The following is a 16,492-nucleotide window of genomic DNA, read 5'->3' as shown; positions in this document are numbered from 1 at the left end:
GCAGATTTCCAGAAAACAGTGTCAGCAAACTGAACACTGAAGAGAACGGTGTAATCTGTGAGCTGCTTTCAAACATCGCAAGGTAGTTTCTCAGACGGCTTCTTTACAGTTTTCATCTGAGGTTATTTCCTTTTTCACCATAGCCCTCATTGATCTCCCAAATATCACTTTGCAAACACAAGATAACAGAGTTAGCAAACTGTTTCCAAGAATGGAAGGTTGGAACTCTGTGTGTTGAAGTCACACATCAGAAAGCAATCTCTCAGTAAATTCTCTCTAGTTATTATCTGAGGATATTTCCTTGTTCCTTTCGCCATGGGCCTCTATGGGCTCCCAAATCTCACTTTGTAGATTCCACGAAAAGAGTGTTTTAAACTGCTTCCTGAGAACTGAGCTGTAACTCGGTGAGATGAATTCATAGAACACCAAAGAAGTTTCTCAGAAAGCTTCTTTCTAGTTTTCATCTAAGGATATTTCCTTTGTCACTGTAAGCTTCATTGCGTTCAGAAGTATCCCATTGCAGATTTCCAGAAAACTATGTTAGCAAACTGAACACTGGAGAGAACTGGTAACTCGGTGAATGCATTCACACATCGCAATGCAGTTTCTCAGTAGGCTTCTTTCCAGTTTTGATATGAGTATATTCCTTTATCAAAATGGCCCTCAATGAGCTCCCAAATATCACTTTGAAGAACCCACACACAACAGAGTTAGCAAACTGTTTCCAAGAAGGGAAAGGTGGAAATCTGTGTGATGAAGTCACACATCACAAGCAATCTCTCAGTAAACTTCTCTGTAGTTTATTATCTGAGGATATATCCTTTTTCTCCATGGGACCCAATGGACTCCCAAATCTCAATTTGCAGATTCACACGAAAAGAGTGTGAGCAAACTGCTTCCTGAAGTCCTAAGTTATAAGTCTGTGAGATGAACTCACAGATCAGAAAGACTTTCTCAGAAAGCTTCTTTCACGTTTTGAACGGAGAAAATTTCCTTTATCAGCTTAGGCCTTAATGCGATCCAAGGAAGCCCTTCTCAGGTTCCTCAAAGACAGTTGTAATGTTCTGCTCGAAGAAACATATGTAACTCTGGAAGATGAATTTCACACATAACCAAGAAGTTTCAAAGAGAGCTTCTTTCCAGCTTTCATCTGTGGGATATTTCCTTTGTCCCGTAAGTTTCATTGCGCTATGAGGTATCTAATTGCAGATTTCCAGAAAACTGTTTAAAAAACTGATCACTGAAGAGAAACGTGTAACTCTGTGAGTTGCATTCACACATGGCAACGCAGTTTCTAAGAAAGCTTCTCTTTAGTTATTAGGTGAGGATATTTCCTTTTTCACCATAGCCCGGAATGAGCTCCCAAATATACCTCTGCAGCATCCACAACAACAGTGTTAACAAACTGTTCCAAGGAAAGGGGGAAGGGTGGAACTCTGTGTGATGAAGCCACACATCAGAAAGGGATCTCTCAGAAAGCTTCTCTCTAGTTATTATGTGAGGATATTTCCTTTTTCACCATTTGCTACTATGGGCTCCCAAATATACTTTACAGATTCCACGAAAAGAGTGTTAGCAAACTGCTTCCTGAAGTCTAAGTTATAAGTCTGTGAGATGAACTCACAGATCAGAAAGACGTTTCTCAGAAAGCTTCTTTCACGTCTTGAACGGATGAAATTTCCTTTATCAGCGTAGACCCCAATGCGATCCAAAGAAGCCCTTCTCAAGTTCCTCAAAGACAGTGTTAATGGACTGCTCCACGAAACTTAAGTGTAAATTTGTGAGATGATTTCACACATCACCAAGAAGTTCTAAGAAACCTTCTTTCTAGTTTTCATCTGTGGATATTTCCTTTGACACTGTAAGCTCATTGCACTGAGAAATATCCCTAGGCAGGTTTCCAGAAAACTATGTTAGCAAACTGATCACTGAAGCGAAACGTGTAACTCTGTGAGTTGCATTCATACATCGACGTGCATTTTCCCAGAAGGCTTCTTTCCAGTGTTTATCTGAAGATATTTCCTTGTTCACCATAGCCCTCAATGAGCTCCCAAATATCACTTTGCAGTATCCACGACAACAGTGTTAGCAAACTGTTCCAAGAAGGGAAGGGTGGAACTCTGTGTGATGAAGTCACACATCAGAAAGCAATCTCTCATAAAGCTTTTCTCTCGTTATTATCTGAGGATATTTCCTTTTTCACAATGGGCCCCAATGGACTCCCAAATATCTCTTTGCAGATTCCACGAAAAGTGAGGTAGCAAACTGCTTCATGAGGCCTAAGTTGTAACTCTGTAAGATGAATTCAGAGATAACAAAGAAGTTTCTCAGAAAGCTTCTTTCTCATTTTTATTGGAAGATATTTCTATTGGCCCTATTGTTTTCAAAGGGATCCGGAATATCTGTTCTCAGATTCCACACACATAGGCCTAGGCCACGGCCCCACGAAATACAGCTGTAACTCAGTGAGTTGAATTCACACATCACAAAGCGGTTTCTCAGAAAGCTTCTTTCTTTTGTAAGACGAGGTTATTTGTGGTCTCGGAGAGCCACCAAGTGACCTATTGCAGATTCTGCGAAAACTCTGCTAGCAAGCTTCTCAGTGAAAACAATGATTGACATCTGTGGGCTGAATTCACCCACAACAAAGAAGTTTCTGAGAAGGCTTCTCTGCAGGTATCTCTGAGGATAGTTCCTCATTCACCATGCGATTCACGATATCCAAGACATCACATCTGAGATTCCTCAAAATGAGTGCTAGGAAACTCCCCCGAGAAAGGGTGATGTAACACTGTGAAATGAATTCACATATCACAAAGCAGTTTCTCAGAAAGCTTGATTCCGCATTTTCTTGGAGGATATTTCTTTTCTCCTTCCATTCTTCAAAGCCATCTGAAATATCACTTCTCGAAATTCACGGAAACAGTCCTAAGAAACGGCTCCAAAAAACACTGGCGAAACTCTGTGAGATGAAGTCACACATCAGAAAGCAATCTCTCAGAAAGCTTCTCTCTAGTTATTATCTGAGGATATTTCCTTTTTCACAAAGGGCCCCAATAGGCTCCCAAATATCACTTTGCAGATTCTACGAAAAGAGTGTTAGCAAACTGCTTCTTGAGGCAGAGATTGAAACTCTGTGAGATGAATTCACAGATGAGAATGAAATTTCTCAGAAAGCTTGTTTCACGTTTTGAACTGATGAAATTTCCTTTATCAGCGTAGGCCTCAATGCGATCCAAGAAAGCCCTTCTCAGTTGCCTCAAAGACAGCGTTAATGGACTGCTCCAGGAAACATAAGTGTAACTCTGTGAGATGAATTCACACATCACCAAGAAGTTTCTAGGAAAGCTTCTTTCTAGTTTCATCTGTGGATATTTCCTCTGACAGCGTAAGCTTCATTGCACTGAGAAATATCCGTAGGCAGATTTCCAGAAAACTTAGTTAGCAAAACTGATCACTGAAGAGAAACATGTAACTCTGTGAGTTGCATTCACTCATGGCAATGCAGTTTCTCAGAAGGCTTCTTTCCAGTTTTGATCTGAGGATATTTCCTTTTTCACCATAGCCCTCAATGACCTCCCAAATATACCTCTGCAAAATCCACGACAACAGTGTTAGCAAACTGTTCCAAGAAGGGAAGGGTGGAACTCTGTGTGATGAAGCCACACATGAGAAAGGAATATCTCAGAAAGCTTCTCTCTAGTTATTAGGTGAGGATGTTTCCTTTTTCACCATGGGCCCCTATTGGCTCCCAAATATCACTTTACAGATTCCACGAAAAGAGTGTTAGCAAACTGCTTCCTGAAGTCTAAGTTATAAGTCTGTGAGATGAACTCACAGATCAGAAAGAAGTTTCTCAGAAAGCTTCTTTGACGTTTGAACGGATGAAATTTCCTTTATCAGCGTAGGCCTCAATGCAATCCAAAGAAGCCGTTCTCAGTTTCCTCAAAGACAGTGTTAATGGACTGCTCTAAGAAACATAAGTGTAACTCTGTGAGATGAATTCACACATCACCAAGAAGTTTCTAAGAAAGCTTCTTTCTAGTTTTCATCTGTCGATATTTCCTTTGTCACCGAAAGGTTCATTGCGCTACGAAGTAACTAATTGCAGATTTCGAGAACACTGTGTTAACAAACTGATCACTGAAGAGAAACGTGTAACTCTGTGAGTTGCATTCACACATGGCAATGCAGTTTCTCAGAAAGCTTCTCTTTAGTTATTATGTGAGGATATTTCCTTTTTCACCGTAGCCCTCAATGAGCTCCCAAATATACCTTTGCAGAATCCACAACAACAGTGTTAGCAAACTGTTCCGAAAAGGGAAGGGTGGAACTCTGTGTGATGAAGCCACAGATCAGAAAGGAATCTCTCAGAAAGCTTCTCTCTAGTTATTATGTGAGGATATTTCCTTTTTCACCATGGGCCCCTAAGGGGTCCCAAGTATCACTTTACAGATTCGACGAAAAGAGTGTTAGCAAACTGTTTCCTGAAGTCTAAGTTATAAGTCTGTGAGATGAACTGACAGATAAGAAAGACGTTTCTCAGAAAGCTTCTTTCACGTTTTGAACGGATGAAATTTCCTTTATCAGCGTAGGCCTCAATGCGATCCAAGGAAGCCATTCTCAGAGTCCTCAAAGACAGTGTTAAAGGACTGCTCCACGAAACATAAGTGTATCTCTGTGAGATGAATTCACACATCACCAAGAAGTTTCTAAGAAAGCTTCTTTCTAATTTTCATCTGTGGATATTTCCTTTGTCACCGTAAGGTTCATTGTGCTATGAAGTATCTAATTGCAGATTTCCAGAAAACTGTGTTAACAAACTGATCACTGAAGAGAAACGTGTTAGCAAACTGATTCCTGAGAACTAAGCTGTAACTCGGTGAGAGGAATTCACTGATCACAAAGAGGTTTCTCAGAAAGCTTCTTTCACGTTTTGAACCGATGATATTTCCTTTACCAGCATAGGCATTAATACGATCCAAAGAAGTTCCTCTCAGGTTCCTAAGGAAGAGTGATAATGGACTGTTGCAGGAAATATAAGTGTAACTCTGTGAGATCAATTCACGCATCACGAAGAAGGTTATAGGAAAGCTTCTTTCTAGTTTTCAAGTGAGGATATTTCCTTTGTCACCGTAAGCTTCATTGGGTTCAGAAGTATCCCATTGCAGATTTCAAGAAAACTGCGTTAGCAAACTGAACACTGAAGGGAAAGGTGTAACTCTGTGAGTTGCATTCACACATCGACATGCAGTTTCTCAGAAGGCTTCTTTCCAGTTTTCATCTGAGGATATTTCCTTTTTCACCATAGCGCTCAATGAGCTCCCAAATATCACTTTGCAGAATACAAGATAACAGAGTTAGCAAAATGTTCCAACAAGGGAAGGGTGGAACTGTGTGTGATGAAGTCACACATCAGAAAGCAATCTCTCAGGAAGCTTCTCTCTACTTATTATATGAGGATATATCCTTTTTCACCGTGGACCCCTATTGGCTCCCAAATCCCACTTTGCAGATTCCACGAAAAGAGTGTTAGCAAACTGCTTCCTGAGAACTAAGCTGTAACTCTGTGAGAGGAATTCAAAGATCACAAAGAAGTTTCTCAGAAAGCTTCTCTCACGTTTTGACCTGATGATATTTCCTTTATCAGTGTAGGCCTCTATTCGATCCAAAGAAGTCTTTCTCAGGTTCCCAAAACAGTGATTAGGGACTTTTGCATGACACAAAAGTGTAACTCTGTGAGATGAATTCACACATCACCAAGAAGTTTCTAGGAAAGCTTCTTTCTAGTTTTCAACTGAAGATATATCCTTTGTCACCGTAAGCTTCATGGCGTTCAGAAGTCTCCCATTACAGATTTCCAGAAAAATGTGTTAGCACACTGAACACTGAAGAGAAAGGTGTAACTCTGTGGGTTGCATTCCCACATGGCAATGCAGTTGCTCAGAAGGCTTCTTTACAGGTTTCTTCTGAGGATATTTCCTTTTTCACCATAGCCCGCAGTGAGCTCCAAAATATCACTTTGCAGAACACAAGATAACAGAGTTAGCAAACTGTTCCAAGAAGAGAAGGGTAGAATTCTGTGTGATGAAGTCACACATCAGAAAGCAATCTCTGAGAAAGCTTCTCTCTAGTTATTATCTGAGGATATTTCCTTTTTCACCATGGGCCCCTATGGGCTCCCAAATCTCACTTTGCAGATTCCTCGAAAAGAGTGTTAGCAAACTGCTTCCTGAGAAGTAAGGTGTAACTCTGTGAGAGGAATTCACAGATCACAAAGAAGTTTCTCGGAAAGCTTCTTTCACGTTTTGAAGTGATGATATTTCCATTATCAGCGTAGACCTCAAAGCGATCAAAAGAAGTCCTTCTCAGGATGCTCGAAAACAGTGATAATGGACAGTTGCAGGAAACATAAGTGTAACTCTGCGAGATGAATTCACACATCACCGAGACGTTTCTAGGAAACCTATATTCTAAGTTTAATCTGAAGATATTTCCTTTGTCACTGAAAGCTTCATTGCGTTCAGAAGTATCCCATTGCAGATTTCCAGAAAACTGTGTTAGCAAAACCGAACACTGAAGAGAAATGTGTGACACTGTGAGTTGCATTCAGACATCGCAATGCAGTTTCTCAGAAGGCTTCTTTCCAGTTTTCATCTGAGGATGTTTCTTTTTTCACCATAGCCCTCAGAGTTACCAAATATCGCTTTACAGAACACAAGATAACAGAGTTAGCAAATTGTTCCAAGAAGGGAAGGGTGGAAGTCCGTGTGACGAAGTCACACACCAGAAAACAATCTCTCAGAAAGCTTCTCTAGAAATTATCTGAGGATATTTCCTTTTCCACCATGGGCCCCTATGTGCTCCCAAATCTCACTTTGCAGATTCCACGAAAAGAGTGTTAGCAAACTGCTCCCTGAGAACTAAGCTGTAACTCTGTGAGAGGAATTCACAGATCACAAAGAAGTTTCTCAGAAAACTTGTTTCACGTTTTGAACTGATGATATTTCCTTTATCAGTGTAGGCCTCAATGCGATCAAAGCAAAGCTTTCGCAGGTTCCTCCAAAACAGTCATAATGGACTGTTGCAGGAACATAAGTGTAACTCTGTGAGATGAATTCACACATCACCAAGATATTTCAAGGAAACTTTTTTCTAGTTTTCATCTGAGGATATTTCCTTTGTCACCATAAGCTTCATTGCGTTCAGAAGTATCCCATTGCAGATTTCCAGAAAACTTGTTAGCACACTGAACACTGAAGAGAAAGGTGGACCTCTGTGAGTTGCATTCACACATCGCAATGCACACTCTCAGAAGGCTTCTTTCCAGTTTTGATCTGAGGATATTTCCTTTTTCACCATAGCCCTCAATGAGCTCCTAATATCACTTTGCAGAACGCAAAAAAAATAAAATAAAATAAAATAAAAGAGTGAGCAAACTGTTCCAAGAAGGGAAGGTTGTTACTCTGTGTGATGAAGTCACCCATCCGAAAGCAATCTCTCTGAATGCTTCTCTAGTTACTATCTGGGTATATTTACTTTTTCACCATGGGCCAATATGGGCACCAAAATCTCACTTTGCAGATTCCACAAAAAGAGTGTTAGCAAACTGATTCCAGAGAACTAAGCTGTAACTCTGTGAGAGGAATTCACAGATCACAAAGAAGTTTCTCAGAAACCTTCTTTCACGTTTTAGACTGATGATATTTCCTGTATCAGCGTAGGCCTCAATACGATCCAAAGAAGTCCTTCTCACATTCCTCAAAAAGAGTGATAATGGACTGTTCCAGGAAACATAAGTGTAACTCTGTGAGATGAATTCACACATCACCAACAAGTTTCTAGGAAAGCTTCTTTCTAGTTTTCATCTGAGGATATTTCCATTGTCACCGTAAGCTTCATTGCGTTCAGAATTGACCCATTGTAGATTTTCAGAAAACTGTGTTAGCAAAATGAACACTGAAGAGAGAGGTGTAACTCTGTGAGTTGCATTCGCACATCAAAATGCAGTTTCTAAGAAGGATTCTTTCCTCTTTTCATCTGAGGATATTTCCTTTTCACCATAGCCCTCAATGACCTCCCAAATATAACTTTGCAGAACACAAGGTAACAGAGTTAGCAAACTGTTCCAAGAAGGGAAGGGTGGAACTCTGTGTGATGAAGTCCAACATCAGAAAGCAATCTCTCAGAAAGATTCTCTCTAGTTATTATCTGACGATATTCCCTTTTCCACCATGGGTCCCTATGGGCTCCCAAATCTCCTTTGCAGATTCCACGAAACGAGTGTTAGCAAACTGCTTCCTGAGAACTAAGCTGTAACTCTGTGAGAGGAATTCGCAGATCACTAAGAAGTTTCTCAGAAAGCTTCTTTCACGTTTTGAAGTGACGATATTTCCTTTATCAGCGTAGGCCTCAATGCGATCCAAAGAAGCCCTTCTCAGGATCCTCAAAAGCAGTGATAATGGACTGTTGCAGGAAACATGAGTGTAACTCTGTGAGATGAATTCACACATAACCAAGAAGTTTCTAGGAAAGCTTCTTTCTAGTTTTCAACTGAGGGTATTTCCTTTGTCACCGTAAGCTTCATTGTGTTCAGAAGTATCCCATTGCAGACTTCCAGAAAACTGTGTTAGCAAACTGAACACTGAAGAGAAAGGGGTAACTCTGTGAGTTGCATTCACACATCGCAATGCCGTTTCTCAGAAGGGTTCCTTCCAGTTTTCATCTGAGAATATTTCATTTTTCAACATAGCCCTCAATGAGCTCCCACATATCACTTTGCAGATCACAAGATAACAGAGTTAGCAAACTGTTCCAATAAGGAAACGGTGGAACTCTGTGTGATGAAGTCAAACATCAGAAAGCAAAGTCTCAGAAAGCTTCTCTGTAGTTAATATCTGAGGATATTTCATTTATCACCTTGGGCCCCTATTGGCTCCCAAATCTCACTTTGCAGATTCCACGAAAAGAGTGCTAGCAAACTGCTTCCTGAGAATTAAGCTGTAATACTGTGAGAGGAATTCACATATACGAAGCAGTTTCTCAGAAACCTTCTTTCCCGTTTTGAACTGATGATATTTCCTTTATCAGCGTAGGCTTCAATACGATTGAAAGAAGTGCTTCTCAGCTTCCTCAAAAACATTGATAATGGACTGCTGCCTGAAACATAAGTGAAAGGCTGTGTGATGAATTCACAGATCACCAAAAATTTTCTACGAAGCTTCTTTCTAGTTTTTCAACTGAGGATATTTCCTTTGTCACCGTTAGCTTCATTGCGTTCAGAAGTATCCCATTGCAGATTTCTAGAAAACTGTGTTAGCACCGTGAACATTGAAGAGAAAGGTGTAACTCTGTGAGTTGCATTCACACATCACAATGCAGTTTCTCAGAAGACTTCTTTCCAGTGTTCATCTGAGGATATTTCCTTTTTCACCATAGCCCACAATGAGATCCCCAATATCACTTGGCACAACACAAGATAACAGAGTTAGTAAACTATACCAACAAGGGAAGGGTGGAAATCAGTGTGATGAAATCATACATCAGAAAGCAATCTCTCAGAAAGCTACTCTCTAGTTATTATCTGAGGATATTTCCTTGTTCACCATGGGCCCCTATGGTCTCCCAAATATCACTTTGCAGATTCCACGAAAAGAGAGCTAGCAAACTGCTTCCTGAGAACTAAGCTGTAACTCTCTGAGAGGAATTCACAGATCCCAAAGTAGTTTCTCAGAAAGCTTCTTTCACGTTTTGAACTGATGATATTTCCTTTATCAGGGTAGGCCTCAGTGCGATCCAAAGAATGCCTTCTCAGCTTCGTAAACAACAGTGATAATGTGCTGTTGCAGGAAACATAAGTGTAACTCTGGGAGATGAATTCACACATCACCAAGAAGTTTCTAGGAAAGATTCTTTCTAGTTTTCAAATGAGGATATTTCCTTTGTCACCGTAAGCTTCATTGTGTTCAGAAGTATCCCACTGCAGATTTCAAGAAAACTATGTCAGCACACTGAACACTGAAGAGAAAGATGTAACTCTGTGAGTTGCATTCACGCATCGCAATGCAGTTTCTCAGAAGCGTTCCTTCCAATTTTCATCTGAGGATAGTTCATCTTTGACCATAGTCCTCAATGAGCTCCCACATATCACTTTGCAGAACACAAGAAAACAGAGTTAGCAAACTCTTCCAAGAAGGGAAGGTTGGAAGTTTCTGTGATGAAGTCACACATCAGAAAGCAATCTCTCAGAAAGCTTCTCTCCACTTATTTTCTGAGGATATTTCCTTTTTCATCATGAGCCCCTATGGGCTCCCAAATCTCACTTTGCAGATTCCACGAAAAGAGTGTTAGCACACTGCTTCCTGAGAACTAAGCTGTAACTCTGTAAGAGGAATTCAGAGATCACAGAGAAGTTTCTCAGAAACCTTCTTTCACGTTTTGAACTGATGATATTTCCTTTATCAGCGTAGACTTCAATACGATCGAAAGAAGTCCTTCTCAGCTTCCTCAAAAACAGTGTTAATGGACTGTTGCAGGAAATATAAGTGTAACTCCATGAGATGAATTCACACATCACAAAGAAGATTCTGGGAAAGCTTCTTTCTAGTTTTCAAATGAGAATATTTCCTTTGTCTCCGTAAGCTTCGTTGCGTTCAGAAGTATCCCATTGCAGATTTCCAGAAAACGGTGTTAGCACCCTGAACACTGAAGAGAAAGGTGAAACACTGCGAGGTACATTCACACAACACAATGCAGTTTCTCAGAAGGCTTCTTTCCAGTTTTCATCTGAGGATATTTCCTTTTTCACCATAGCCCTCAAAGAGCTCCCAAATATCACTTTGCAGAACAAAAGATAACAGAGTTAGCAAACTGTTCCGAGAAGGGAAGTGTGGAACTCTGTGTGATGAAGTAACACATCAGGAAGCAATCTCTTAGAAAGCTTCTCTCTAGTCATTATCTGTGGATATATCCATTTTCACCATCTGCAACTCTGGGCTCCCAAATTTCACTTTGTAGATTCCACGAAAAGAGTGCTAGCAAACTGCATCCTGAGAACTACGCTGTAACTCTGTGAGAGGAATTCACAGATCACAAAGAAGTTTCTCAGAAAGCTTCTTTCTCGTTTTAAACTGATGATATCTCCTTTATCAGCGTAGGACTCAATGCGATACAAAGAAATCTTTCTCAGTTTCTTCAAAAACAGTGATAATGGACTGTTGCAGGTCATAAGTGTAACTCTGTGAGATGAATTCACACATCACCAAGAAGTTTCTAGGAAAGCTTCTTTCTAGTTTTCAACTGAGGGTATTTGCTTTGTCACCGTAAGCTTCATTGGGTTCAGAAGTATCGCCTTGCAGATTTCCAGAAAATTGTGTTAGCACACTGAACACTGTAGAGAAACGTGTAACTCTGTGAGTTGCATTCACACATCGCTATACAGTTTCTCAGAAGGCTTCTTCACAGTTTTCATCTGAGAATATTTCCTTTTCCACCAGAGCCCTCAATGAGCTCCATAATATCACTTTGCAGAACACAAGCTAAGAGAGTTACCAAACTGTTCCAAGAAGGGAAGGGTGGAACTGTGTGTGATGAAGTCACACATCAGAAAGCAATCTCTCAGAAAGCTTCTCTCTAGTTGTTATCTGAGGATATTTCCTTTTTCACCATGGGCCCCTATGGGCTCCCAAATCTCACTTTGCAGATTCCACGAAAGAGTTTTAGCACACTGCTTCCTGAGAACTAAGCTGTAACTCTGTGAGAGGAATTCACAGATCACAAAGAAGTTTCTCAGAAAGCTTCTTTCCCGTTTTGAAATGATGATATTTCCTTTATCCGCGTAGGCCTCAATACTTTCCAAAGAAGTCCTTCTCAGCTTCCTCAAAAACAGTGATAATGGACTGTTGCCTGAAGCATAAGTGTAACGCTGCGAGGTGAATTCACGGATCACCAAGAAGTTTCTAATAAGCTTCTTTCTAGTTTTCATCTGAGTATATTTCCTTTGTCACCGTAAGCTTCATTGCGTTCAGAATTGTCCCATTGCAGATTTCGAGAAAACTGTGTTAGCACACTGAACATGGAAGAGAAACGGGTAACTCTGTGAGTTGCATTCCCACATAGAAAGGCAGTTTCCAGAAGGCTTCTTTCCCGTTTTAATCTGAATATATTTCCTTTTTCACCATAGCCCTCAATGAGCTCCCAAATATCACTTTGCAGAACACAAGATAAGAGAATTAGCAAACGGATCCAAGAACGGAAGGGTGGAACTCTGTGTGATGAAGTCACACATCAGAAAGCAATCTCTCAGAAAGCTTCTCTCTCTTAATATCTGAGGATGTTTCCTTTTTCACCATGGGCCCCGAAGGGCTTCCAAATCTCAGTTTGCCGATTCCACGAAAAGAGTGTTAGCAAACTGCTTCCTGAGAACTAAGCTGTAACTCTGTCAGAGAAATTCACAGATCACAAAGAAGTTTCTCAGAAAGCTTCTTTCACGTTTTGAACTGATATTTCCTTTATGAGCGTAGGCCTCAATGCGATCCAAAGAAGCAATTCTCAGGTTCCTCAAAAAGAGTGATAATGGACTGTTGCAGGAAACCTAAGGGTAACTCTGTGAGATGAATTCACACATCACCAAGAAGTTTTTAGGATAGCTTCTTTGTAGTTTTCATCTGAGATTATTTCCGTTGTCTCCATAAGCTTCATTGCGTTCAGGAGTATCCCATTGCAGATTTCCAGAAAACTGGGTCAGCACACTGAACACTGAAGAGAAAAGTGTAACTCTGTGAGTTGCATTCACACATCACATTGCAGTTTCTCAGAAATTTTCTTTCCAGTTTTGATCTGAGTATATTTCCTTTATCAAAATAGCCCTCAATGAGTTATAAGTCTGTGAGATGAACTCACAGATCAGAAAGAACTTTGTCAGAAAGCTTCTTTCACGTTTTGAACGGAGGAATTTCCTTTATCAGCGTAGGTCTTAATGCGATCCAAGGAAGCCCTTCTCAGGTTCCTCAAAGACAGTGTTAATGTTCTGCTCCATGAAACATAAGTGTAACTCTGGAAGATGAATTCACACATCACCAAGAAGTTTCGAAGAAAGCTTCTTTCCAGCTTTCATCTGTGGATATTTCCTTTGTCACCGCAAGGTTCATTACGCTATGAGGTATCTAACTGCATATTTCCAGAAAACTGTGTTAAAATACGGATCACTGAAGAGAAACGTGCAACTCTGTGAGTTGCATTCACACATGGCAACGCAGTTTCTCAGAAAGCTTCTCTTTAGTTATTATGTGAGGATATTTCCTTTTTCACCATGGGCCCCTATGTGCTCCCAAATATCACTTTCCAGATTCCACGAAAAGAGTTTTAGCAAACTGCTTCCTGAAGTCTAAGTTACAAGTCTGTGAGATGAACTCACAGATCAGAAAGAAGTTTCTGAGAAGCTGCTTTAACGTTTTCAACGGATGAAATTTCCTTTATCAGTGTAGGCCTCAAGGCGATTAAGGAAGCCCTTCTCAGATTCCTCAAAGAGAGTGTTAATGGACTGCTCCATGAAACATCAGTATAACTCTGAGATATGAAATCACACATCACCAAGAAGTTTCTAAGAAAGCTTTTCTGTAATTTTCATCTGTGATTATATCCTTTGTCACCATAAGGTTCATTGCACTATGAAGTATCTAATTGCAGATTTCCAGAAAACTGTGTTAACAAACTGATCACTGAAGAGAGAAGTGAAACTCTGTGAGTTTAATTCACACATGCTAATGCAGTTTCTCAGAAAACTTCTCTTTAGTTATTATGTGAGGATATTTCCTTTTTCATCATAGCCCTCAATGAGTTCCCAAATATAACTCTGCAGAATCCACGAAAACAGTTTTAGCAAACTGTTACAAGAAGGGAAGGTTGGAATTCTGTGTGATGAAGTCACACTTCAGAAAGCAATCTCTCAGATACCTTCCCTCTAATTATTATGTGAGGATATTGCTTCTTTCACCATGGTCCCCTATGGGTTCCCAAATATCACTTTCCAGATTCCAAGAAAAGAGTGTTAGCAAACTGCTTCCTGAAGTCTAAGTTATAAGTCTGTGAGATGAACTCACAGATCAGAAAGAAGTTTCTCAGAAAGCTTCTTTCACGTTTTGAACGGATGAAATTTCCTTTATCAGCGTAGGCCTCAATGCGATCCAACGAAGCCGTTCTCAGATTCCTCAAAGACAGTGTCAATGGACTGCTCCATGTAACATAAGTGTAACTCTGGAAGATGAATTCACACATCAACAAGAAGTTTCTATGAAAGCTTCTATCTAGTTTTCATCTGTGGATATTTCCTTTGTCACCATAAGGTTCATTGCACTATGAAGTATCTAATTGCAGATTTCCAGAAAACTGTGTTAACAAACTGATCACTGAAGAGAAACGTGTAACTCTGTGAGTTGCATTCACACATGGCAATGCAGTTTCTCAGAAACCTTCTCTTTAGTTATTATGTGAGGATATTTCCTTATTCACCATAGCCCTCAATGAGCTCCCCAAACATACGTTGCAGAATCCACGACAACAGTGTTAGCAAACTGTTCCAAGAAAGGAAGGGTGGAACTCTGTGTGATGAAGTCACACATCAGAAAGCAATCTCTCAGAAAGCTTTTCTCCAGTTATTATGTGAGGATATTTCCTTTTTCACACATGGCCCTATGGGTTCCCAAAATATCACTTTCCAGATTCCACGAAAAGAGTTTTAGCAAACTGCATTCCTGACGTCTAAGTTATAAGTCTGTGAGGTGAACTCACATATCAGAAAGAAGTTTCTCAGAAAGCTTCTTTCACGTTTCAACGGATGAAATTTACTTCATCAGCGTGGCCTCAATGTTATCCAAGAAGCCCCTTTCTGCTACCTCAAGATAGTGTTAATGGACTGCTCCACGAAACATAAGTGTAACTTTGTGCGATGAATTCCACCCTCAACAAGACAGTTTCTAGGAACGCTTCTTTGTAGTTTTCAACTGAGGATATTTCCTTTGTCTCCATAAGCATTCATTGCGTTCAGAAGTATCCCATTGCAAGATTTCCAGAAAACTGTGTCAGCACACTGAACACTGAAGAGAAAAGTGTAACTCTGTGAGTTGAATTCCACACATCACAATGCAGTTTCTCAGAAGGTTTCTTTCCTGTTTCCATCTGAGTATATTTCCATTTTCACCATAGCACTCAATAAGCTCCCAAATATCTGTTTGCAGAACACAAGGTACCAGAGTTAGCAAACTGTTCAAAGAAGGAAAGGCTGGAACTCTGTGTGATGAAGTCACACATCAGAAAGCAATCTCTCAGAATGCTTCTCTCTAGTTATTATCTGACGATATATCCATTTTCACCATGGGCCACTATGGTCTCCCAAATCTCACTTTGCAGATTCCACGAAAAGAGTGTTAGCAAACTGCTTCCTTAGAACTAAGCTGTAACGCTGTGAGAGGAATTCACAGATCACAAAGAAGTTTCTCAGAAAGCTTCTTTTCCCCTTCGGACTGATGATATTTCCTTTATCATCGTAGGCATCAATGCGATCCAAAGAAGTCCTTCTCAGGTTCCTCAAAAACAGTGATAATGGACTGTTGCACGAAATTTAGGTGTAACATTGTCTGAAGAATTCACACATCACCAAGAAGTTTCTTCGAAAGCTTCTTTCTAGTTTTCATCGGAGGATATTTCCTTTGTCACCGTAAGTTTAATTGAATTCAGAAGTATCCGTTGCAGATTCCAGAGAACTGTGTCAGCAAACTGAACACTGAAGAGAAACGTGTAATTCTGTGAGTTTCATTCACACATCACAATGAGTTACTCAGAAGGATTCTATCCAGTTTTCATCTGAGGATATTTCCTTTTCCACCATACCCATCAATGAGCTCCCAAATATCACTTTGCAGAACCGAAGATAACAGAGTTAGCAAACTGTTCCAAGAAGGAAGGCTGGAACTCTGTGTGATGAAGTCACAATTCAGAAAGCAATCTCTCAGAAAGCTCTCTCTAGTTATTATCTGACGATACTTCCTTTTTCACCATGTGCCCCTATGGCTCCCAAATCTCACTTTGCAGATTCCACGAAAAGAGTGTTAGCAAACTGCTTCCTGAGAACTAAGCTGTAACTCTGTGAGAGGAATTCACAGATCACAAAGAAGTTTCTCAGAAAGCTTCTTTCACCTTTTGAGCTGATGATATTTCCTTTATCAGCGTAGGCCTCAATGCGATCCAAAGAAGTCCTTCTCAGGTTCCTCAATAACAGTGATAATGGACTGTGGCAGGAAACATAAGTATAACTCTGTGAGATGAATTCACACATCATCAAGAGTTCTAGGAAAGCTTCTTTCTAGTTTTCATCTGAGGATATTTCCTTTGTCACGGTAAGATTCATTGCATTCAGAAGTATCCATTGCAGATTTCTAGAAAACTGTGCTAGCCAACTGAACACTGAAGAGAAAGGTGTAACTCTGTGAGTTGCATT

Source organism: Rhinopithecus roxellana, chromosome 11 (assembly GCF_007565055.1).
Source record: "Rhinopithecus roxellana isolate Shanxi Qingling chromosome 11, ASM756505v1, whole genome shotgun sequence".
NCBI classification, from domain to species: Eukaryota; Metazoa; Chordata; class Mammalia; order Primates; family Cercopithecidae; genus Rhinopithecus; species Rhinopithecus roxellana.
The sequence above is the reverse complement of the archived record's forward strand: the minus strand, read 5'-3'. Positions refer to the sequence as shown.